This window comes from Manis javanica, chromosome 11, assembly GCF_040802235.1.
Source record: "Manis javanica isolate MJ-LG chromosome 11, MJ_LKY, whole genome shotgun sequence".
Classification (NCBI taxonomy): domain Eukaryota; kingdom Metazoa; phylum Chordata; class Mammalia; order Pholidota; family Manidae; genus Manis; species Manis javanica.
In genome coordinates this window covers 53,841,664-53,863,380 of record NC_133166.1, presented here as the reverse complement: position 1 = coordinate 53,863,380, position 21,717 = coordinate 53,841,664, and the positions used below count along the sequence as shown (strand labels likewise).

The window sequence follows — 21,717 nt, the reverse complement described above, 5'->3', positions numbered from 1 at the left end:
GAGACATCTAATGAATGATTCAGGCTTAAGTTGAAGTTGAAGAAGCCTAGTGATAAGGTGTAGGAAGGTAAGGCCCCTTTGCCTTACACAGTAGCAGTTACCAAAGCATACAGACTCATGGTTGGTTAATTTAGATATTTCATTGAAGAAAAAGGAAAGGAAATTGTTGAGGTAGCAGGATGACAAAGATTCTCCTTTGGGGTCTGTGGATGAAATGAGAGTTCCTGTGGCCAGGGTTCTCACACGGCCATGGTTGACTAGCTCACTGCACACCTGTGGGCAATACATGGCTGAAAGAGCTCTGCCCACTGCTCTGGGCGACAGATGGCACGGCTGCAAGGCTGCAGGAGAGGAGAGGCTGGAGTGGTGACAGCACCGAGGACAGAGGCCCAGAGGACGGCTGTACAGGACGACTGTTCAGAGAGGCCTGGAGGACGCCTGTGCGGGACAACTTGTGCAGAGAAGCCCAGAGGACAACTGTGCGGACAGAGGGGCCCAGAAGCAGCGACTGGTTTGCTGCATGCAGACTTACTCTGAGTGAACGGGATACTAGTGACTGACCATACAAATTCTAGTGACCGCTGGTACAAATGGAGCAAGTGCAAAAGAGTGGTCTCCAAGTTATTGGCAAGCCTCCAAAAGTCAGATATCTGGAACGAGTGATGGAACAACTAGTAGAAACTACTGGAATCACAGAATCTATGTGGATGCAACAAAGACCAATTTCCTAGAATAATGTTCCAAACAAAATGCTTTTCCTCAAGAGAACCCAAATATGCAATCAGCATGGACTCTCTTGGCCCTCTGGCAAACAGAATGCTGTATCACCTGGCCTTTCCAGGGATGGACAGAAGGAGGGCCCTAAGGCATCTGGAGATAACAAAGCATTTTCTTTATCATCAAAGAAATATTTCATTTTAGTGTCTATTATATTGTAGTGATACAGATGAGACATGAGGAACACTGTGGGAAAGTTGGGGTTCCTATGGCCAGGATCCTCACTGAACTTAAACCACCTGATGTAACTGGCCTGTTGCTAGGCTACCGTTTCCACACCTGTAGGCAATAAGCTATTGTGCTATATAGAGAGCTCAGCCCAGTGCTCTGCGCAGAGGCAGAGACACTAGGGTTCCACCTACTGCCGGGAGAACAGCTGGGTAATAAACCTTTCACCCCATAGAACGTTTTGCTGTCAATTTCTTTGGTCACACTGAATCCATAGCGAACTTGCCGGGGGCTGAAACCCATTGGCAAGACAGGTCCATCTCACAACCCACAGTATTTCAAGATAGGCTAGGTTATATTGCTCTAACCATCCTGAAAACTGTATGACTTAAAAAAGGAATCAGCAAACTGTAGTCTAAAGTAGTCCTTTGACTTTTTTTTTTTCTTTTTTCCCACAGAAGTGACTTTACTGAGAGAAAATGGCTGCCCCCAGAAAGAGGGAGCAGCCGGCTGTTTTTGTAAATAGCTTTTTGGGAACACAGCCACATCCTTTCATTTCAATAATTTCTATGGCCACTTTTGTGCCACAGCAGTGTTGTGACAGAGACCATCTGTTGTGCAAAACCTCAATTACTTTCTTATACTTTACAAAAGTTTACTATTTGCTGGTTTAAAACAAATGAAATATATCCACAATGGTTCAGCAGAAAGCTCTGCTCACAGTAGTCAGTATATCCTGGCTGATGAAAAATCGTATCTCAAGTGTTGTTGATTTGCTGTGCCATGAGAGAATTCAGGTGTATCTTAAGTAGTCAAATACTCCACACAGGTAGATTTGCCACATGTTGCACTCACACCTCATTGGCCAGAATCACAGGATGCTATCCAACCAAGAGATGCTATCCTGTCCTTCTGGTAGGAAGCCAGGTGAACCAATATTTGACAAATAATTTGGTGAATAGATACGGCTGGCTGTGCTCTCACAATACATCACCCCCATCCCATTTCCCTGGTGTGCTGACATTCCAGTGGGTGCTTGTTCAGCAAGTCCAGGAAGACCAATTTAAGGCAAAGCAGTGTCTTCAGTCTGCCTTCCTGCCCAGCCCACTGCCATGGTCCCACTGAACTAAATTTGTCTATTTCCTACCTGACTGAAAGGAGACAGAAACTATGTTTATGTGCATTTTTAATACTTCATTGTCTTTTTTCTTAACCTTTTTCCTAATCCAAACCAGCAGTAGCTTGGGGTCATTGTATCACTGATGAAATAGGAAAATTAAAGGGTTTTGCCACCTAACCAGTGGGAGAGCAGAATGTAAGTGAAAAATGTTTTCCCCAGGAACCTTGGTATTAAAGTTAAGTGGAATATTCATATAATAACACAAATCTCTCAAGTTGATGGTTACTTGTTTAATTCATTAGACCACAGCACTCTGAAGTTTCCACAGTCAGGTGAAATGAATTACTATTTATCCTGGTCATTTTGGCAAAATCTTTCAGCTGCTTCAAATTGAATCACCCAATAAGCTAATGTCAAGTTTATTTGTAGCCATCTGAATTTCATCTGACACCTCTCTGCACCAGGTTGACAGTGAGAAACCTGGCCTAGATGTCAACCACACTGCTCACAGCTAAGCCTTTTAAAGTCTCTTAATTTTGTTTTCAATCATTTTACTATAATGCAGCAGTAGACATTTCTATCATGATTTTTCCAGCACTTCCTTTCTTGCAGTAATTTAATGTAATTATTTGTCTGTGTCCATGAGCCCCACTAGACTCTGAGCTTTACGAGGGAAGAAGTCAGTCATTTTGTTTTTCATCTCTGTATCCTCAGAAGTAGTAATATGCCCAGCACAAATGTTTTGTCAATATATTGCCTACTGTATTAACATATTAGTGTGGCAGTATTATTGGTGCATATGCCTCTTTACTCTGTTACACTGTGGTTATCACCTGAGATAACATTCCACTTAACAATTTCTTAAGTCCACCTTTTCTTAATTTTCTTAATATTCTGCTTAAAAATACACTTCATATTTTTTGGAGGTCCAATAGGTACAAAATAGTTTTTTCAGATTTCACAAAATGCCATTATTTTTTATTGAACACTATTAGACACTACACACTATTTTCAACATAAAAGCAAAAATACTCTGACCACTGACAATAGAATGTACCATGAATTTATGTGAATTGTACGTTCCCTTAACTTAATGTTTCTACTTCCACAGTTCTCAGTCTGTGGCAGTTTTGCTCCCCAGACCCTGCCCAAGGACTTCTGGCAATGTCTGGAGGTATTTTTAAGTTGGCACAACTTGGGTAGGAGGTGATACTGACATCTAGTGGGTACAGGCCAAGGATGCTTCCAAACGTCCTGCAACATATCGGACAACATGGAATTATCCAGGCCAAAGTGTCAGTGATGCTGAGCTTGGGCAACTCTATTCTACTTTATGAGACCAAAAATGTACTTATTTGTTCCAGCACTTTACAAGTAAAAATACTGAGATGATACTGGCAAAAAAAAAAAAAAAAAAAAGGCTTTCGAAAGAAAGTAACACTGAATTGTGAATGGGTGAACAACAATCATCTTGCATCTTAGCAACTGATACATAATCATGGTCTTTTTCAGGTGATACATAGTATATATATGTTAACTTCTCTCACTAATACTATCAATAATACATTCAACCCACTGTGAATAATACTCTTCTGAGGAAAAGAATTTCCTTCAGAGTGACAACTGATCTACAAATTTTGGAAGACATAAAACTATGTATCTCAAAGTTACATACCAGGAGACTATGCGTATAAAGGTGTGAGTTTATTCAGGATTATTTCTACAACTGGTCAAGATAGGTATTATTTCAAGAATAACTTTATACCTAATAATAGCACAACTCCCTCTACATTAATGGTTTGCCCTCCATGTGTTAAAAACATTTCTTTTTATCTTGAATCTAAGAACTTGCTTGAAAGGTCTAAGCACTAAATCATTAAGTTGAAGACAAGAAAAATGTGTGGAAAGATGTAGATCCTGTGTTAGTGATATTTTTTCTTGTATAGATTCCCAGTGAGTGTAGACTTTGCAAAGGGGAGAGGTGGAACCCTTTGCCCCTAAGTCTCATCCTTTAGGTGTGGCTTCTCAAAAGGGACAAGGCCCACCACCTTCATAATCACCTGAAACCCTTGAAAGAATGTAGATTCCTGAACTCCACTCCAGATATTGCATCTGCATCCCAGAATCTGAGACCTAGGAATATGCATTTACAAAACCAAATCAAACTCCCCTTTGTACATTCAAGTTTGTAAATCTCTGCTCCATACAAGTAGCACACTTATTTTCACAAAAATAAATACCACACATGTTCAAACAAAAATTACTCTTTCATGGTATTCTCTTTTCTTTCTTCCCACGAAGTGCTGTGAGGATCTCTTAAGTAGGGCATGTTGACAATTGCCAGATAGGTGGAAAATGACCATAAATTCAAGTTGCTGATTTAGGAAGGAGTAATCAGACTCCCAGATGGGAAAGAAAATGTTGAGGGAAATATGCTGAGGAGAGAATCCAAGCAGGGTAGTGAGTGCAAAGGATAGGGTAAGAGAAAGGAAGGTGTCTCAACGACTCCATAGCGCCCAATAATGACTACTTTACTTGAAAAGCCAATGGCTGAGAAAACGGAACCCAAATTAGAGCACTAGTACTAAAAGTTGAGGGTGTTTCAGATTCGCCTGGAGGGCTTGTTAATGCGCATTGCTCACTGGGCCCCACCCTAGGGTGTCTGATTGTCTAGATATAGGATGGGACAGTAATGTACATGTCTAACAAGTCCCCTTCTGATGTTGCAACTGGTCTGGGAACCACATTTTGAGAAGCACAGGATTAGAGGAATTTTTTTTGGAAACTAAGGAAGAGGAAAATATAAAAAGTAGTCAAAGGTGACAATAGTATATTACTGTTACGTTTTATATTGTTACTTTTCATTTTGTATTTTCCTCCTCAAGAGGCCAGAAGGAAAAAAAAGCAGAAGATATTGGTCAGGCTTGTCAAACTCCTTTAAGATGTTGCTTCCAGAAGACAATGAGGGAAGGAACGAGCAACTTTTTCTCTAGGTTCTTCTCATCAAAACCAAATGCTTCTGGCCGCCCTGTCGTACTGCAAGATCGTTATGATTTGGCATTCTTTGGAGTTAGAGCTGGTGACACTTCTCATGAGCCTTGTGCTAACATCCACCTAAAGAGAGGCTGGCTCTTTAGGATCGTGTAGGCTGGCTTGAGGAGAGAAAAAGGAGAGGTGATAATGTGACAGGAAATACATGTGAGCAACTTTTGCACAGGGAAAAACCTTGCAAATCATAAGTATATTTTAAAACCTTTGTTTTTTTGAAATTGCAAGAGTAATACAAGCTCCTTACAAATAATTCAGATAAGAATTATGCAAAAAAGTAAAATGTAACAGTTCAATGTGTTGTATAACAGCTTAATTGAAGTATAATTTACATACCATAAAATTCACCTTTTTAAGGTATATAATTCAGTGGGTTTTAGTATATTAGCAGAGTAATGCAACTATCATCAGTATCTAATTTTAGTACATTTTTATCACCCCAGAAAGGAACATGTACCCATTAGCAGTATCTCCATATCTATCCCTCCCCCCAGCCCCTGGGTACCACTAATCTAATTTCTGCCTCTATGGACTTGCCTGTTTTGGACATTTTATATAGATGGACCCATACAGTAAGTGGCCTTTGTGTCTGGCTTATTTCACTTAGCGTAATATTTTCAAGATTCATCCATCTTGTAGCATGCATTTCTTGCCTTTTATGTCTGAATAACATTCCATTGTAAGGTTACATAAGAGTTTGTCTATCCATTCATCAGCTGGTGGACATGTGGGTCATTTTCACTTTTCGGTTTTATAAATAATGCTGCTGTGAACATACATGTATAAGTTTTCTTATGAACATATGTTTACAGTTTTCTAGATACATACCTGGAGTAAAATTTCTGCATCATATGGTAACTCTGTTTAACTTTTTGAGCAACTGACAAACTGTTTTCCAAAGCAGTTACACCATTTTGCACTCCTACCAGCAGTATATGAGGCTTCCAATTCTCCACATCCTTGCCAATTTGTTATGTTATGTTATGTTATTTATTTATTTATTTATTTATTTATTATAGCCATTCTAGTAAATGTATCTCAATTAGAAGTGGTATCCCACTGTGGGTTCGATTTGCATCACTGGGTATCTTTAAATAAGAATTAGCTTATTTTCCTGATTTAGGTGATTTTGCCAGAAAGCAGGGGAAACACCAATTATATTTTAAGGTTAGACTTATTATAGCTCTAGTGTATACAGTCCCAGTCAATGCTGTGAAGTACCTTGCTAGTGAGCCCTTAGAAAATACTAGAAGAATAATACTGGCAGGGGTGGATATTCAAACATGTCTGATGACTAGGACTTGACTTAAACTTAGGTAAGGTAGGTGGTCACTTACTTAAAGAGCTTGATTTCAGTATCAAGCAGACTTCTCAGCCCCTTATTTTCTAACCTGCTGTTCATTCAAAAAATACTTCCTTCACACCTAGTGTGTGCCAGGCACTGTACATGTTGATACACAAGACTGAATAAGACAGTCCCTATGGCCTCAAGAAAACCAATGCTGAGAAGAGTAGACTGATATATAAAGAAATAAAGTCAGTGGAATATACCTCAGTGAGGTGCTATGACAGTAACCAAAGTGGCTAAAACTTGAAAACTGAAATGGACGAGTAACAATGAAAATGTAGACCAACTAGATATCATACACTATTAATGAGACCCAACTATAAATTGACCCAACCTCTTTAGAACAGTACTTGGCAATATCTCCTGAAGCTGAATATTCACATGCCCTGTAACCCATTCTACTTTCAGATATATACCTAGTAGAAATGTACACATATGGTAACTGAAAGACAGAGACAATATTCATAGCAACTTTGTTCTTAGCATTCAAAAGCAGAAATAGTTCCAATGCCTAGCAACAGTAGAAAAGGATAAGTAAACAGTGTTATCTATACAATGGAATACTATGCAGCAGTGAAAACAAACAAGCCCCTGATACTAGTAACAACATGGATGAGTCTAACACACAGAATGTTGAATCAAAGAAGCTAGATTCAAAAATAGGGGACTTTAAAAAATGGGCAAACTAATGGCAAGGTAAAAGAAATCAGAACAGTGGGTTCATTTGAAGTTCGGTAATGACTGGGATGAAGCACAGGAGAGGCTTTCAGGTCCTGGCAAGATTCTCTTTTCTGATCAGAATGGTAGTTTCACAGGTGTATTCGCTGAGCTTCTGCATACTTATGGTTTGCACACTTCTAGAGCTATGTTATGCTTCAATAAAAATGCCTCCTCAAAACATTTCAGTTTTTTATGGGCACAAAGATGGGCAAAACCAGAAGCCCATACAAGCAAGAGAGGTGGCTCATAAGTGAGAGTGGTTAACTTTTTATGGGAGGGAATCAGGGAAGGCTCTCTGGAAATGTTCCCAGAGCTGAATTTTGAACGATCATTTTTTACAAGCAGACAAAAGTGGGTAAAGGAAAGGGGAAAGGCATTGCAGACAGAGGGAGCAGGATGCTCAAAAGCACATGCAGGGATAAAATTGTGTGGCGTGCTTCAGCAATCAAAGCCATTCTATATTTTTGGAGTATTTATTGGGGAGGGAAGGTAGGGAGGAAACTGTAGATAAGACTGGCCAGATAACCAGTGACCAGATCATGAAAATCCCTTCTATCCTAGCCAAACAGTTTTGAGCTTAAACTATAGGTCTTTGCCTTTCTATGGAAATAGAAAGTTTCATTAAAAGTATGGGCCATCATCTTGGAAAAATGCATGTATAAAATTCTGCACAGAATTTGCAGTTCCTCTGATGCCCATCCATTGGCTCCCGCTTTATGCATCTCAGATTGGGAATCTTATTCTTGCAATAGACAATGGGGATTAATAAAACAGCTTTAAACAGAACAGAGGCAGGACCCAATCTGTATTTTAGAAAGATCAGTGAAAGCAATATGGGGGTTAGATTGATGTTGAGCCAGAGTGACATGTAGGAATCACTTTAAAATGGCAAAATAACAGAAAAAGGACTGAAGTAAGAGAGTTTCAGAGCTAAATTCTCTCAGAATATTCATGGGTAGAGTCAAGGATGGGTGCCTTAATAGATGTGAGGGCTAAGGGAAAAGATAGCTTCTGGGATTCTGCTATGTTTCTAGCTCCTTGGTCAGACCACCTACCAAAGACAGAAACTATTTTGATTAAAAATAACCTTCTTTCTTGGAAAGAAATAGACTACACCCTAACTCCTTAGGATTCAAGTGTGTTCTGATTAACTTGGAGACATAGGCTGCTGGCTTTTGGCGACATCCTTTGCATTTGGGCCTTCTGTGCTGCAGGAGTAGACTTGGGCAGGAACAAATCAATTCACATACACTAATTCACAAAGGCACTAAGGCTTTGCCTTGGGAAATGGAAGCAGATTATGACACCTGCCAGCACTCTACCCATTGCTGTGAATTAAAAGAGCTGTATAAGGAAGAGTTTTAACATTTGGGGCCCAGGCCTACCATGGCATTGAGCCATCAAAGCTTAATATAACACTTGGAAAGAAATTTCTTCCCCCTACTTCAAGAATTGAAAGACTGTTGGACCTAGATCACAAAAACACTTTCTTTCACTGAATAAGGATCACCTCGGGCTATTTGGTGGATATTTATGCCTGGTCACTGCAGATCATGAATATGGTCAGCAATGGATAAAGACAACCCAAGGACAGAGGACAGTGAAGCCTGGTGTTTTACTGACAATCATAGCAGTCAAAAAGAATATGAGCAGACTTTCCAGCTCCTTATTAAGACAATCTGAACCTTTGGAATCTGAAGTTATCACACGAGGGAGACAAGTTGAAGGTTCTAAGTCATCTAATTTGAACATTAAGAGGAATGTGACCTCATTTTGAACTCCAGGGGAGTGAAACAGGATATATTGGTTTAATCAGATTTGCATTTTTAAAAGATCACTCTGGCTGCTTAATGGAAAATAGATTGGAGGGAGGCAAATATGGATGCAGGAGTACAAAAGGCCATTGTAATCAGTGAGGCAAGAGGTGATGGTGGCTTCAACCAGAAACTGACAGGGGATATGGAGGGAACTGAGTGGACTTAATATGTATTCCACATATTTCAGAGGGAGAATAAATAGAATGTGGTAATTGATGGAATCTGAGGGGATGGTGAGGGAGAGAGAGGAGTCACAGATGACTCCTAGGTTTCTGATTTGTGCATCTGAGTGGATGGTAGAATCATCTTTGCAGAAAGACTAGATGGAGTACTAAGAGAGAAAAAGTTCAGTTTCATAGATGTTACATTTGTAGGTTTTATGAGACACCCAAATGATTTGCTAAGCAGATATTTGAGTCAGAGCTGGAGTTCAGAAAAAAAAGTCTTGGTTAAACATTTAATGTAGGATTCATTCACATATAGATAGTAATTGAAGCCACAACATGAGAATAAGGGAGATCTATTGAGATATTAAAGTCAAGAGAAGAGGACCCAGGATAACACTAACATTTACAGGTTATGTCAATGGGAGTCAACACAGAAACTGAGAAGGGCAGTAAGAAAACCAGGAGAGCAAGTGAGCACGGAGGTCTTAGGATGGGGCATCCTTCCCAGGAACCAGCACAGAGCAATGCTCTATTGTGAATTGAAGGATATTTATGCATGATCCAGTGGATGGAGGCTGGCCGGCAAGTGCATCCACTGGAATTGCTGGGGCTTGGATTGTGAATTCTAGCTCAGCAGTGATAGAATCAGGCATCTAGCTCCCCTAAGTACAGTGACAGGGCTTGAAAGAACCATGGATGGCCAGGCTTGGGCAACTTGATCAGAACAATGACATAGAGTTGAAATAACTAAGGTCTCAGACTTCACAAACTGGATTATATAAATGAAGTCACAATACCCCAATATCAATACCCCTAATACACCAATACCCTTTTCTTGATGCTCCAACACTTTACCTAATTCACTAGCAGGCATTTAAACTGTTTCCAGGGTTTTCCTGAAACTATTTGGGGAGGGTTGGAGAACTGAAGTTTGGGATACTTATTTAAGAGTACCTCATTGATACTTTTTGGCTTAAATTCCAGGAATAATTTTGAAGGTTAAATCCAGAAACTCAGAGTTCCAAGCCCTGTCTTAGTTGACTTGACAATGGTATGATATCTGTCACCTTTCCCTCTCTTCTAACATTTGTGAAGTTCCCAAGGAAGATCACACATGTGAGTCACTCCTGGCCATCATTTGCTGCTAGCCTACTAGTAGAGGGAGAAGTCACGTGTGTCCTTACAGACAAAAACACGAGCATGTGAGTCAGAATCATTCTGAAAGTTCAGTCTGAACAAAATGTAGGAACTGCAGTAGAGAAAAGAGTGGCATTTTGGGTCAGAGCCCAGCCAATTCTCTGGGGATTGCAGGTGGAACTCCTTCTCAGGCACCAATATCCTAAAGGGGTACAAATGGATTCTACAAAGTGTTCAGAGGACGCTGACGACCCAAAGTCACATGCACTTAGCCTATTAGGCCCCATGAAAAGAACAAAACTAACCCCACTTCTGTTACTTCTCAAGATGAAACTGGATTCATATTGGGCCCTGCCTTTAAATTGGCTGTGGGAACAGAGTAGGGCCTCCCATAAATACCCTGGCTTGGGGCAAAGGGCAGGGCAAGCCCTTACAGAGACAGGGATCTACCAAGATATGAAATACCTGTCTGGCAAGTCCTTAGAAGGTCTAAAACTATTGTGCTATGTGCCCTCGTGTCATGCTAAAGTTAACTGGGCATCAGGGCGCATAAGCACGGCTTGGCAGCAGAACCAGAGCGTGGCTCCCAAAGGTTCTCCACTGTGGGGTTTAGGGGATTGGAAATTCTTTCATTCAAGTAAAGATTTATGAGCACACATCAAAATCACAAGTGGCACTTTTTCCCTAAAATACACATCTTTATGAATTTGCTTTGTGGGGTCCTTCAGAGGCTGTTTCTCTCCACACACTCTGCTTGAAATTTAGGTAACATAGAAAAGATGAATGATGGTACCTGTATACTGTCAAACTGGAGTGTTTTTCCTAAGTCCCAGGAAACCTACTCTTATCAAACATCCTCAACTTTTCTGTAGAAATCACTTATGAAGCAATTGCTAGTTTCAGAGCAAAAATTAAAGAAAGAAACCCTAAGTAAAGTCAAGTACTTTCTCAGACTTAAAAAGTAATCTAATATGAAGCCCTGCTAGTCTCATCTGATTGAAAGACCTAAATAGCAATAATTATGACTGCCATCTACTGAGCACTTTCTATGTGCCAAGCACTTCTTTGTCTTCTCATTTAATCTGCACAATAACCCAATGAGGTGGGTGCTATTCTACCATATGAGAGACTGGACACTCAAAGCCTTTAAATGATTTAGCTAAGACTTAGAGCTATAATTTAGGTGAAAGTGACTGAAGCTTCGTCTGATGCTGGGCATGAAATTTAGAGGGCAAGAAAACAGTCATTATGAAAGACTGACATTTTAAAGTACTTTCTTTAGGAGACACTCTCTACCTTTCTCTCTCTCCCTACCTCTGGCTTTGGTGGCAAGTTCTCCTATACACTCAGACATTGCCCTTTCGCAACCTCCCAAGATTTGTGTATATGAGAACTTTCCCTTCCATTCCACTTTTGCCATAAGGATGAATGCCCTGCCCTTTGCCATGAGGCTAGATTTGAATCCAACTTCCTGTCAGTTGTTAAAGACCAGGCAAACTGTTTTTTCCCTTCCCCATCTTTTAAAATTAAGCTTCTGCTACTTCTGCAGAAAACTAATCTCATCTGATAGTAAAACTTCACTTAGAGCCAAAAGCTTTCTGGGACTTGGAGAAGCACAGCCTGGCTTCTCCAGCTTTGGAGTTCAAAGTCAAACTAAACTGTTTGAGCCTGAAGTTTTCTACATCTGTGCCTGGATGTTGCCTGCTTGCTGACTGAAACCTGCGCTGGTGTGAAGAGAAGGTTCTGCTCAACACTGGTCTCACTGCCCGCTGAGACTCTAGCAAGCCAGATTTGGGACTGGGGCTGATGATCTTTACCCCAGGGTAAGATCACCCTGAACGCCCTATGTCACAGCAAGTCAGCATTCTCAATACTGTCATTCTCTGGAGGCCTGATTTCAAGGACATTGAGTCAAGGCCTTTTTATAGACTCAGGAACTTCATTTTACTTTGCATCATGCAGAAGTTAGCCCACCAGTTCATGTTCTTTCTATCCTCATGGGCAGTTTTATCACAGTGCTTTTTTTTGTATTTCCTGTCACAGGCACCCAAGGGTCACCCAAGTCCATCCTGCCAGATTTTAGTGACTTGCAATTGCAGAGTAAAAGGATTGAGGACTTGATCTTTTCCAGATTATAACTTCAGAAAGGTATACTAAAATGAAGTAAGCCCAGTGGTGCTGGTGAATGTTCAACAACTGGCTCTCTGGGGGAAAAGTGTGTGCATGCATGCATGTATGTGTGTACATTATATACATGCATATATATATATATGTATGTGGGCTTTACATTTTATTTTTATAAAAGATGAATAGCACGCAACATACAATAATATATATAATAACTTTTATTTTCAACTTTGTATAACAAATGATTGTACATGTGAATTAGTACATACTGCTAAAGGAGAGTGAAATGTACCAAAGGAGAGTGAAAAGATATAATCTTAAAATTTAATTTCTTTTATTTGTGATTTTGTGTTTATAGGTGATCTATTTTATTACCTTATAGGATACCAGAAGAACTAAAAAATATATAAAAAGAAAACTGTAAGAATAATGTGTAAATATGTGTGCACATATGTTGTAGGTGTGTATGCATGTTGTGTACAAAGTTTTTTATATAAAGGAACTGTCATTTGTTTCAGCTTCTGGAGTTACCTTTGGAGCTGATTCCTTGGTTTTGGAAAACTCACCACAATGGACTCTTTATTTATTTATAAGGCAAACATTCTCCTACTGATCTCCAAGAAAGCTATGCAGCTCACCTTAAATCTGCACGATGATGCTACAGACTGAGGTTTTGTATTCTGCTTAGTGTTGCAAACTGAGCTTGCATTCAGCCAGCATGTGACTTGGAAGAAGAAAAAGAAATGACTTCCTAGAACTTTAGTGATTTTGGTTAGACTGGTCAGAGAGTAGGAGGGAAGTAATGTGGACTATTAGGATTGCTTTTGCATGGTGGTGTTTGCTTTTAATTTGGGAGAATTTAAGGGTGACAACTTTGCTTTTGCTTGGAACAAATACCTCCTGGTTGAACAAGTAGTGGATTCTAGAACCTTCCTAACCAAGCTCTCCAAGTAATTACCAAGGGAAGTGGTAATGGCAGCAGTGAATCAGCATTTCCTAGGACTACCCCAGCAGTCTGAGTTTCCCTAGGTGCAAAGTATAGCAGGCCCCACATCCATCATAAAGAATGGGCATCTGTGAAGGAGAATCTCAGGAGAAGGAACTTCCTAGAAGTCCAAGTTCTTTATATTTGACTATTAAAAGAAGTGACCTAAATTATGCTCCAAAGTGGTGAAGTGGAATATTTCAACTCTATTTTATGCTATCTTTTTTTTATTAAAATGCTTGTATTTTAATTAAGCACCAGGAAAATTCCATTTGCAATGGTATATTGGATATCTTTGTAATTAATGGTACCAACCTAGATAGGCTTCCTTCACATTAAAAAAAAAAACATTAAATTTTGAAATAATTAGAGATTCACAGAAAGATGCAAAACTAGTACAGAGAGGTATTGTTACCCTTCATTTGGTTTATACCATACCATCTTACCTGACTATGTATGTATTTCCCAAATTTTCTACTATGTTATCATTAGGAAAAAAAAGCCTTTTTCCAGTTCTTGAAAGTGTTTTTTTTTTAACCTTTTGTTCTGAATTATGTTCCTCTCCTGAGCCACACTCTGTGGAATCCCAATTCACCATGCCTATACCCAGTGATAGTCACAATACATAATGATACGTAAAAACTGGCTGTGCTTTGGGAACGACCAATCAGAAGAGAGTCTGGTCCCAAAAACTGGAACAGTGTTTTGGACATTCATGCATTAATCCTTTAGTTTCTGGATCATGGGACTGTCTGGGAGAGGGTAGCAGGGGACATGGTTATTGATCAATGGTATAAAAATATCTCAGTATTTGGACCATCATGCCTGGGTGCTGGAGCATCGGTGTGATTTCCCTGTAGTGCACTCAACACATTGCTTGGTATTCATTGGATTCTTTTTACGTGTCCCCCACTCCCATATATTACCATCTCTTTGAAAGCAAAGACTATGTGCTTTATTTACAGACCTCTAAAGCCCAACATGGTACCTAAGTCAATATTTGACAAATGACTAATACATAAACAAAACTTAGATTCTAGTCCTGGACCTCTTCTTGAACTAGCTGTGTGACCTTAGGTAGGTAACTCACTCAGGATCCTCTACTGTAAAACAAGATTATTAAACTTTTTGTTCCTTCTAAAGCTTCATAAGAAATTTGTAAGAATTTCAAGATATGCAAGAATAAGAAAAGACTAGTGATAAAGTTAGAAAATTCTATTTTGGCAAATATCTATGGCCTATTATACACAAATACATAATTTTTAAAAGTCTGGAGGGAAAAGAAAAATGACTTCAGAATTGTTCATGAAGAAATATCACAGTCTAGTGAAGACCATTTTCTTTGATACCATGATACAAGAGACAATGACATAGGTACTATAATAGGTATGTAAATAAGGCATTTCAAAAGCATAGAGAAAAGGCTGATGCATTCTAATTGCCATATTGATATAACTCCTTGGCATTTGTAACCAATCTCTTTCCAAAATTCCAAGATTTAATTAATAAAAATTGATATATATTATTAGGTGAATAAGTAATATTTTAAAGTGACTGCTATACCTGGTACATAGTAAATTATTTTTAAGTGTTATTATAGTAGCTATCATTCTTTGAGCTGCTATTATTAGAAGTTTGATAATATGTGCATAAGAAATGTAAATTTGTTATCTCAATTGTCACTGCAAACCCACAAAGTACTATCCCATTTTACAGATGAGGAAATCAAGGCTGGAATTAGTCAAATAACTTACCTGAGGTCATAGGGTTAGTAAGGGGCCACACCTACCTTGAACTCAGATTTGTCAACTCTAAAGGTCCTGTTTTGTTTTTAACTACCATTTAAAAATAAGGTACATGATACCACTTTAATCACAAATAAAAATTGAAATAACTTTCTCCAATCTTAATATTAGTAAGGTAATGTTAGTAAGTGGGGTATGACTGTGCAAGTCTTGCAGGATCCTGAACCATTTGGCATTTTTAGCTGCTATAAAATATTTTATTTATTGCAACACTTTGAAACTGTGAATTTAGTTTGGAAATAACTTCCCCACAGCATGGCAGAAGTATTTGCACCAGTCCTTGCGTGTCAGTTATACATTGGTTGCCTTTCAGCTCCAAATTCAGTCTTTTGGGATGTGTGCTGAAAATGGATCTGGGCCTTTAAATATTTGTCTTTTGCCAGCTGACACTGAATATTTGTGAGTAGAAGGTGCTGGAGGTACACCAGACAAAAGGATTTTACTTCTTGGTTCCTACAGTGTACTTGTGTTCCTGTGTGGCTTCCTCCATCACCAGTCTTCTGCAGCACATGTGAGTTCCCCAGTGCTCAGCTCCTGCTGCACGAGGGCTTTCTCCAGTGTTCTACCCCTGAAGTACATGGTGGCATGCTGGCCAGGTTTCCCCGGTACCCCTTTCAGGCAGTTTCATAGTGGTGTGCACTCCAGAGAGCAGACTTCTGGTACATTCTACTTACACAATACCACAGACTTTTCTGCCATTCTGTGAGCCATGACCATGCCCTCTTCAATAAGATCTGGATCTCAACCTTAGGGGACATGGGGGCTCTCCCTTCAGTGCTCTAAGGCAACCTCAGGGCCAATGACTCTTACATATAATGTTATATAATAGATCTGCTATTATAGCTGTTATTCCTATATTCTTTAGAGTTCTCTTTACCTCTTACTAGCCAATTTTTCATTATTCAAAACCCCTATATAGTTAATAATTATTTATATTAAACTTTACTTGCTATTTTACTATTATGATTCCTCTCCCCAGATTAATGCAGATTGATATATCTTGGTACAAATCTTAACTAATACCCTACTATTTTACCTCTCAGCCACCTCAAAAAAGATAAACAAATATATTGCAGTTGAGTCCCCTTTTGACATTTAAATTTACTTCCTCCATACTGCTCCTCCTCTCACCAAATCCTTCTTACTGTACCCTGTCCTCTAGCCTCACAAATCATGATGTTGATCTGTAGGCATACTGCATTCTTCACATCCTTATAAACCCCAATTCCTCTGTCCAGAATCTTTCATTCCTGTAATGTACTAGAAGAATTTGTTCAATTTTTCAACACCCAGCTCCAATATTATCTTTTTGAAATATCTTTAGCAGAATTATTCACATACTTCTATTTTAGCATTTAGTATATAGTATTTTATTTTCTCCAATATTTATTTTCTTCAATAGACTTTAATTCTTGAAGGCAGGGGCTGTGTCCTGTTTATACTTCTAGCTCCTAAGACAGTGCCAGACACACAAACATCAGTAAATGTTTGTCAAATGATTCGACTCATCTGCATATGATGCAAGAAATGGAAAAATTCACAGCCATTATAATTTTTGACAGTTGGCCATCATACAGCTCAACAATTCTGTTCTGACCATGTGATGAAAGTTATGGATACTCAGAGAATCAATTCTGCATTTGCAATTATCACAACCTTCAGAGTCTCACTTACTTGATCAGTTAAAATTCAGAAGCAGAGCATCAAGCTTCTAATCCTAGACCAACAGCCAAGATGCTGTTCCCAGTTCCCAGGTCCTTCTAATTCCTTACCTAGGGAGAATATACCAAGGACTAGATGTCTAGTTAGACAGATGGGGAATCTGGGTAAGTTAACTGGCTTTCTAAACTTTACTTTCCTCATCTATACCTACACCGTAGATGAGAGTTAAATGAGATAATGTAAGTAAAGTTTGCATGGTGCCAAATACCAAATGATCATTCAAATGTTAGGTGCTATTACATCCCTTTGTGCCCAGGCTTAGCCACAGTTCCAACAAGAACTCCTCCTTGCTCTTTTTCCTGGCCTGGACATTTGGACATCTGTCCAAGCCTAGACAATCCAATAGCACATTCCTATCAAACTTGGAGAGCTGGACATCAGTCTCTGCCCATTCTTTCCTATAGAACTGCCCATTGTAGAATTTGGGGCATTCCCAGTCCATCTCCTCGGAGCCCAATTTATGCTACATCTCAGATTCACCTTTGTCCTTAGGGCAATTGTCCATGCCTATCTTGCTCAAAACCCACAACGTTAGAAGGCATTCAGGACCCTTTGAATGTCTCTTCAGTCTTCTTTCCAGCTCTTGTCCTGCCCCACCCACATCTTTACTGACCACAACCTAACACATATAACGACAGTGCAAAAGTAACAAAAGCATAAGAAATTTCAGTTCTTTTTCCAAAGTAGAATTTGCTGGGAGATTTCTAATCAGAACTAAATGATCCTGGGTTTCATGTAATTGATGCAGAAGTATGTGTGCTGCTAACCAATGTTTTCTTTTCTGCTTTTATTGCCTGGAGAGGAGAAAACATTGTCTAGAGTGTTTCTCTGCCCTAGAGATTTTGGAGCAGCCTCTGTGGATTCTTCCACTGATATCTAACATTACTAAGGAGAGCCTTTATCCTGCAACATGGTCCTGAAAGAGTTCAAGTCCTACTGTTGTCACTTGCTACCTGTGTGAGCATAGGTAAGTTTCTTAGTTCCTTTACCCCTCACTTTTTTCTATCTGTAGAATAGGTGTGATAATAAGAATAGTAGCTACTAAAACAAAATTAGATGAATGCACATAAATTACTCATCACAGTACCCAATTGAGAGTTAGCTCTCATTTTTCTACCAGGGCCTAAATAATCCAGCAATAATAAAAGAATAAAAGGGGGATGCCTATACAGACCTGCAGAATAAAAACCTTCTTAGAGGACTATGGCAAAGGTAGATTTTGAACAAGTGAGTGGCCTCTCTAGGGACCTCTGGGGTACTCACCAACTCCAGGCTCAAGTTTGGGCATCTTTTTTTCCCCAAATGTTGCTACATTAAAAAAGAAAATCATGGTAAAATATATGTAACAATTTACCTTTTTAACCACTTTTATCTTGGGCAGTTTTAGGACTGTCTACAACCCTTATAAAATGATCAGTGATTAGAGCTTCTTAGGTTTCAAGTTATAGAAAATTCATTTAAGCCATAAAGGGAGTTTATTGGTTTATTTAATTGAAAGGATGGAGGTATCTGATTTCAGTTATGTTTTGATCCAGTAGCTCAAGTGACCTCAACTAAGGCCTTGTTTGTCTCCATATTTTTTCTCTGCCCTCTGCTGGGCTGACTTTATCCTCCACAAAGTCAAAGCTGGCAGCCCTGGGTCCCCCATCCTCAGGAGTAAAACGACTATCAAGCAGGGCAGGCCTCTAGTCCTTATAGCGGCTCCTTTTGTGAATTCCCCCTGAAGAGAAAGGAAACTTCCCCCAGATCCCAACATCTCCTTGCATCTAATTATCTCAGATCACATTGCGTACCTGTCTTGGAAAGACCCTGGCAGCCACGGAGCCTTGGGTGCATTAAGCCAAGTACAGCCCATCCTAGGACTGCAGCTGGACTCAATCCCACCCAGACCACATGGCTGATGATGGGGGATGGGGGATCCCCTCAAAGCAAAACCTTGCGGCTATTACCAGGAGAGAAAATATCCACTACAAACACTTTGTCCTGGACCCAAAAGGAGTTCCCATCCATCATCCCAAATAGAATGATTTCTTTTTCTTTTTTTTCTTTTTTTCTTTTAACCTTATCCACATTCCAGCAGATTCTTCTCCGTTGCTGGTATCCTGGCTTCCTTCTCCATTGCTATGAAGATAATGAGACAAGGATAGCCACAACAAGTTTAAGCTTTCAATTACTTCAGAATGAAGGGGTCCTTCAATGAATTTGAAATAAGGCTGAAATTGTCAACCCATTCCCACAAACCTTGAGTCACCATATACCTTGAAATTCAGCTTTAAAAATCTCACTACCTATAAAAGAAGAAAAAGTCAACTTTAGAATTTAAAGTCAACCTGAGACTTCAGACAGGCACAGTTTGATGGATATGGTCTTAATCCTGTTGCACACTTGCTTAGCACCCTGAAAACAGAAAGCATTTTAAATTTATACTAAGAATGTGTATACCATTACATGAATTGGCTTGTCTTCTACTAATCTTTTCAAATCCACAGATTTTTCCAGAACAAGAGATTTTTGTTTTGGGCTTTGACACACTTTTCTCATGCTTCTCTCTGAGTTGCATTGCTTATTTCTTAAAAGCTTTTCTTTCCAAAGAGGACCAAAAGTATAACAATGAGAGATTTGCAAGAAAATAATAAAATTGTACTTCTGTATTGATTTCTTAAAAAATGTTAAAATTCAAACAAAGTAATGTAACCAATATGGATTAAAAAATCATTTTAAAGTCTTTGTTTAGTCCTTTAGAGGTGAGACCTGACAGTTATACCTGGTTGCTAAAACTGAGAGAGAACTGCTCCATGGTGACAGCTTACTTTAGTTGTGGGCAAATCATCCAAGAAGAAGTAAACAGCATCTCAGGTCCTGATTGAGTAAAACCAAAACAAATGGCAGGCAATATTGTTACTTAGGTCCTTGAAGCTTAAGTAGCTTGAACCATTTATACCTTAGAAATGTATGGCATTTCATATTTTGTTACTTTGTGGGATGACCACTTTCTAGTCAAGTCTAGCCAGTCATATTTGAGTGTTGTGACCATTAAAGGGGGAAGCCTTATTTGGAGTTCATATAATCACATATATATGATCTATTATGTGTATGTATGTGTGTGTGTATGTATATACACATTTCTTTTTCCTCATATATAGTAGCTAAAAGTTCAATTTTTTATTTCAGCATATGTTTCCTACCAAAGTTGACAAATGAAGGAATACATAGTTTCTTTTGCTTTTTAAAATAAAATCTTTTGACAAATAGTTTTATTGAAAGTATAAATGGCACACAGTAAACTACCTAAAGTGTGCAATTTTTATAATTTTGTCATATGTTTACATTCATGAAACCATTACCAACCATCAAGATAGTGAACATATCCATTATCCCAAAAGTCTCCTCATGCCCCTTTGTAATCCCCTCCATGCACCCCAACCCCAAGCATCCACCTATCTTCCCTCTGTCATTACAGACAGGAAGTTTCATACAAATGGAATTATACATTTTGCACTCTTTTATGTCTGGCTTCCTTCACTCACAATAATTTTGTTTTTGAGATTTATCCATGTTGTTGCCTGTATCGGTAGTTTGTTGCATTTTATTGCCGAGTAGTAAGAATATCTGATCTTGAAATTCATAAAATAGAAGTTTGTTAATTCTGTGTAATCTTTTACTTTAATATGATAACACAGGACATTTTTGTCAGAGGTAGCATGTCTGAAATTCATTAAGTATGAGGCCTTATAAATCTGCTGCAACTCTTGGAATATCAAGCTTCCCAGAGGTTTTCACTAAGTTGTCTTAATTTTACAAATTGTAGGTATTAGGAGATTTGACATTGATTTGAATTATAGAATCATAGAATTTCATAACTAAATGGAGCATTGGAGATTATTCTGCTTACCTCTTCCTTTTACAGATGAAGAGCTGAATGTCCAGAGTGGCTAAAGGGCCTGTCAAGGTCGTACAGAACAGGCTTCTTTCAATGTTCTGGGGGCGAGTAATGGACAGTTGAAGTGGATGATGCTGTCAGTTCTCCCCTTTGCCGTCTTGGCCTCCTCTCATTGTTCCTGACTACAGACTGCTTAGCCTCTACCTCACCCATCTGGCTCCCAGCCTGTGACACCCCCACTAGAGTCCCACCAGCTTCTGGGTGGGGTAGATGGCTTTGATCCAGCATGGCAGGCTAAGTGCAGCCTTTGGTGCTTCAGAGCAGCTCAGGAAACCTAAACTTTAAGATTGCCTCTGCACCAAGCTAAGCTCCCATATTTAATGGATGTTGTTTGACCCTTCTCCTTGTTGCCTTAGAACGGCTGTCAAGGTGTCTGCTTCCCAGATACCATACAGACAACAGGGCAACAGACTCTTGCTAAAGACCAGAGAGGGAAAACTGGGACCCACGTTTAAACACTTCGTTTCCCTCTTTTCCTTATCTTTCTTCCTACAATGCCTCTGGGGTCAAAAGGGGGCAGGTTTTCCTCTCTTCCTCTTCCTATATGGAGCTCTACAAGCCTGGACCTTGATAAATAAAGATGGAGGTAAAGGAAAATATGCAATTCTCTCTTAATAGTCTGGCTTGCAAAGCTAGAGTGGTGCAGAAAAGTCTGAATTTTGAGTGCCAGAAGCTGGATTTCCTCTGTTCACTCCTCTGTAATGCTTTTAATCTCCCTAGGCAGAAGGATGCCTCACGAAGACTAGGGTGAAGATCATGTGCTCTGACAAGCTAAACATAAAAGCAGATTAAGAATTTTCAAACTACTGGTATTACCTCTATTCCACTAGCTACCA

The 21,717-nt window shown here is 39.2% G+C and overlaps 1 long non-coding RNA gene across 2 annotated transcripts; it reads left to right on the top strand.

Moving 5' to 3' along the window:
• Positions 1–6,120: 6,120 nt before the first annotated feature.
• On the top strand, positions 6,121–20,825 carry LOC118972636 (uncharacterized). 2 transcript variants are annotated; one of them, XR_012122676.1, is made up of 4 exons: positions 6,123–12,450; positions 12,948–13,099; positions 15,679–17,908; positions 19,019–20,825. It is a non-coding gene; the product is annotated as an uncharacterized lncRNA (long non-coding RNA). The 2 variants fall into 2 exon arrangements; XR_005061698.2 differs by having other exon boundaries at positions 6,121–12,450; positions 12,948–17,908.
• The last annotated feature ends 892 nt before the right edge of the window (positions 20,826–21,717 follow it).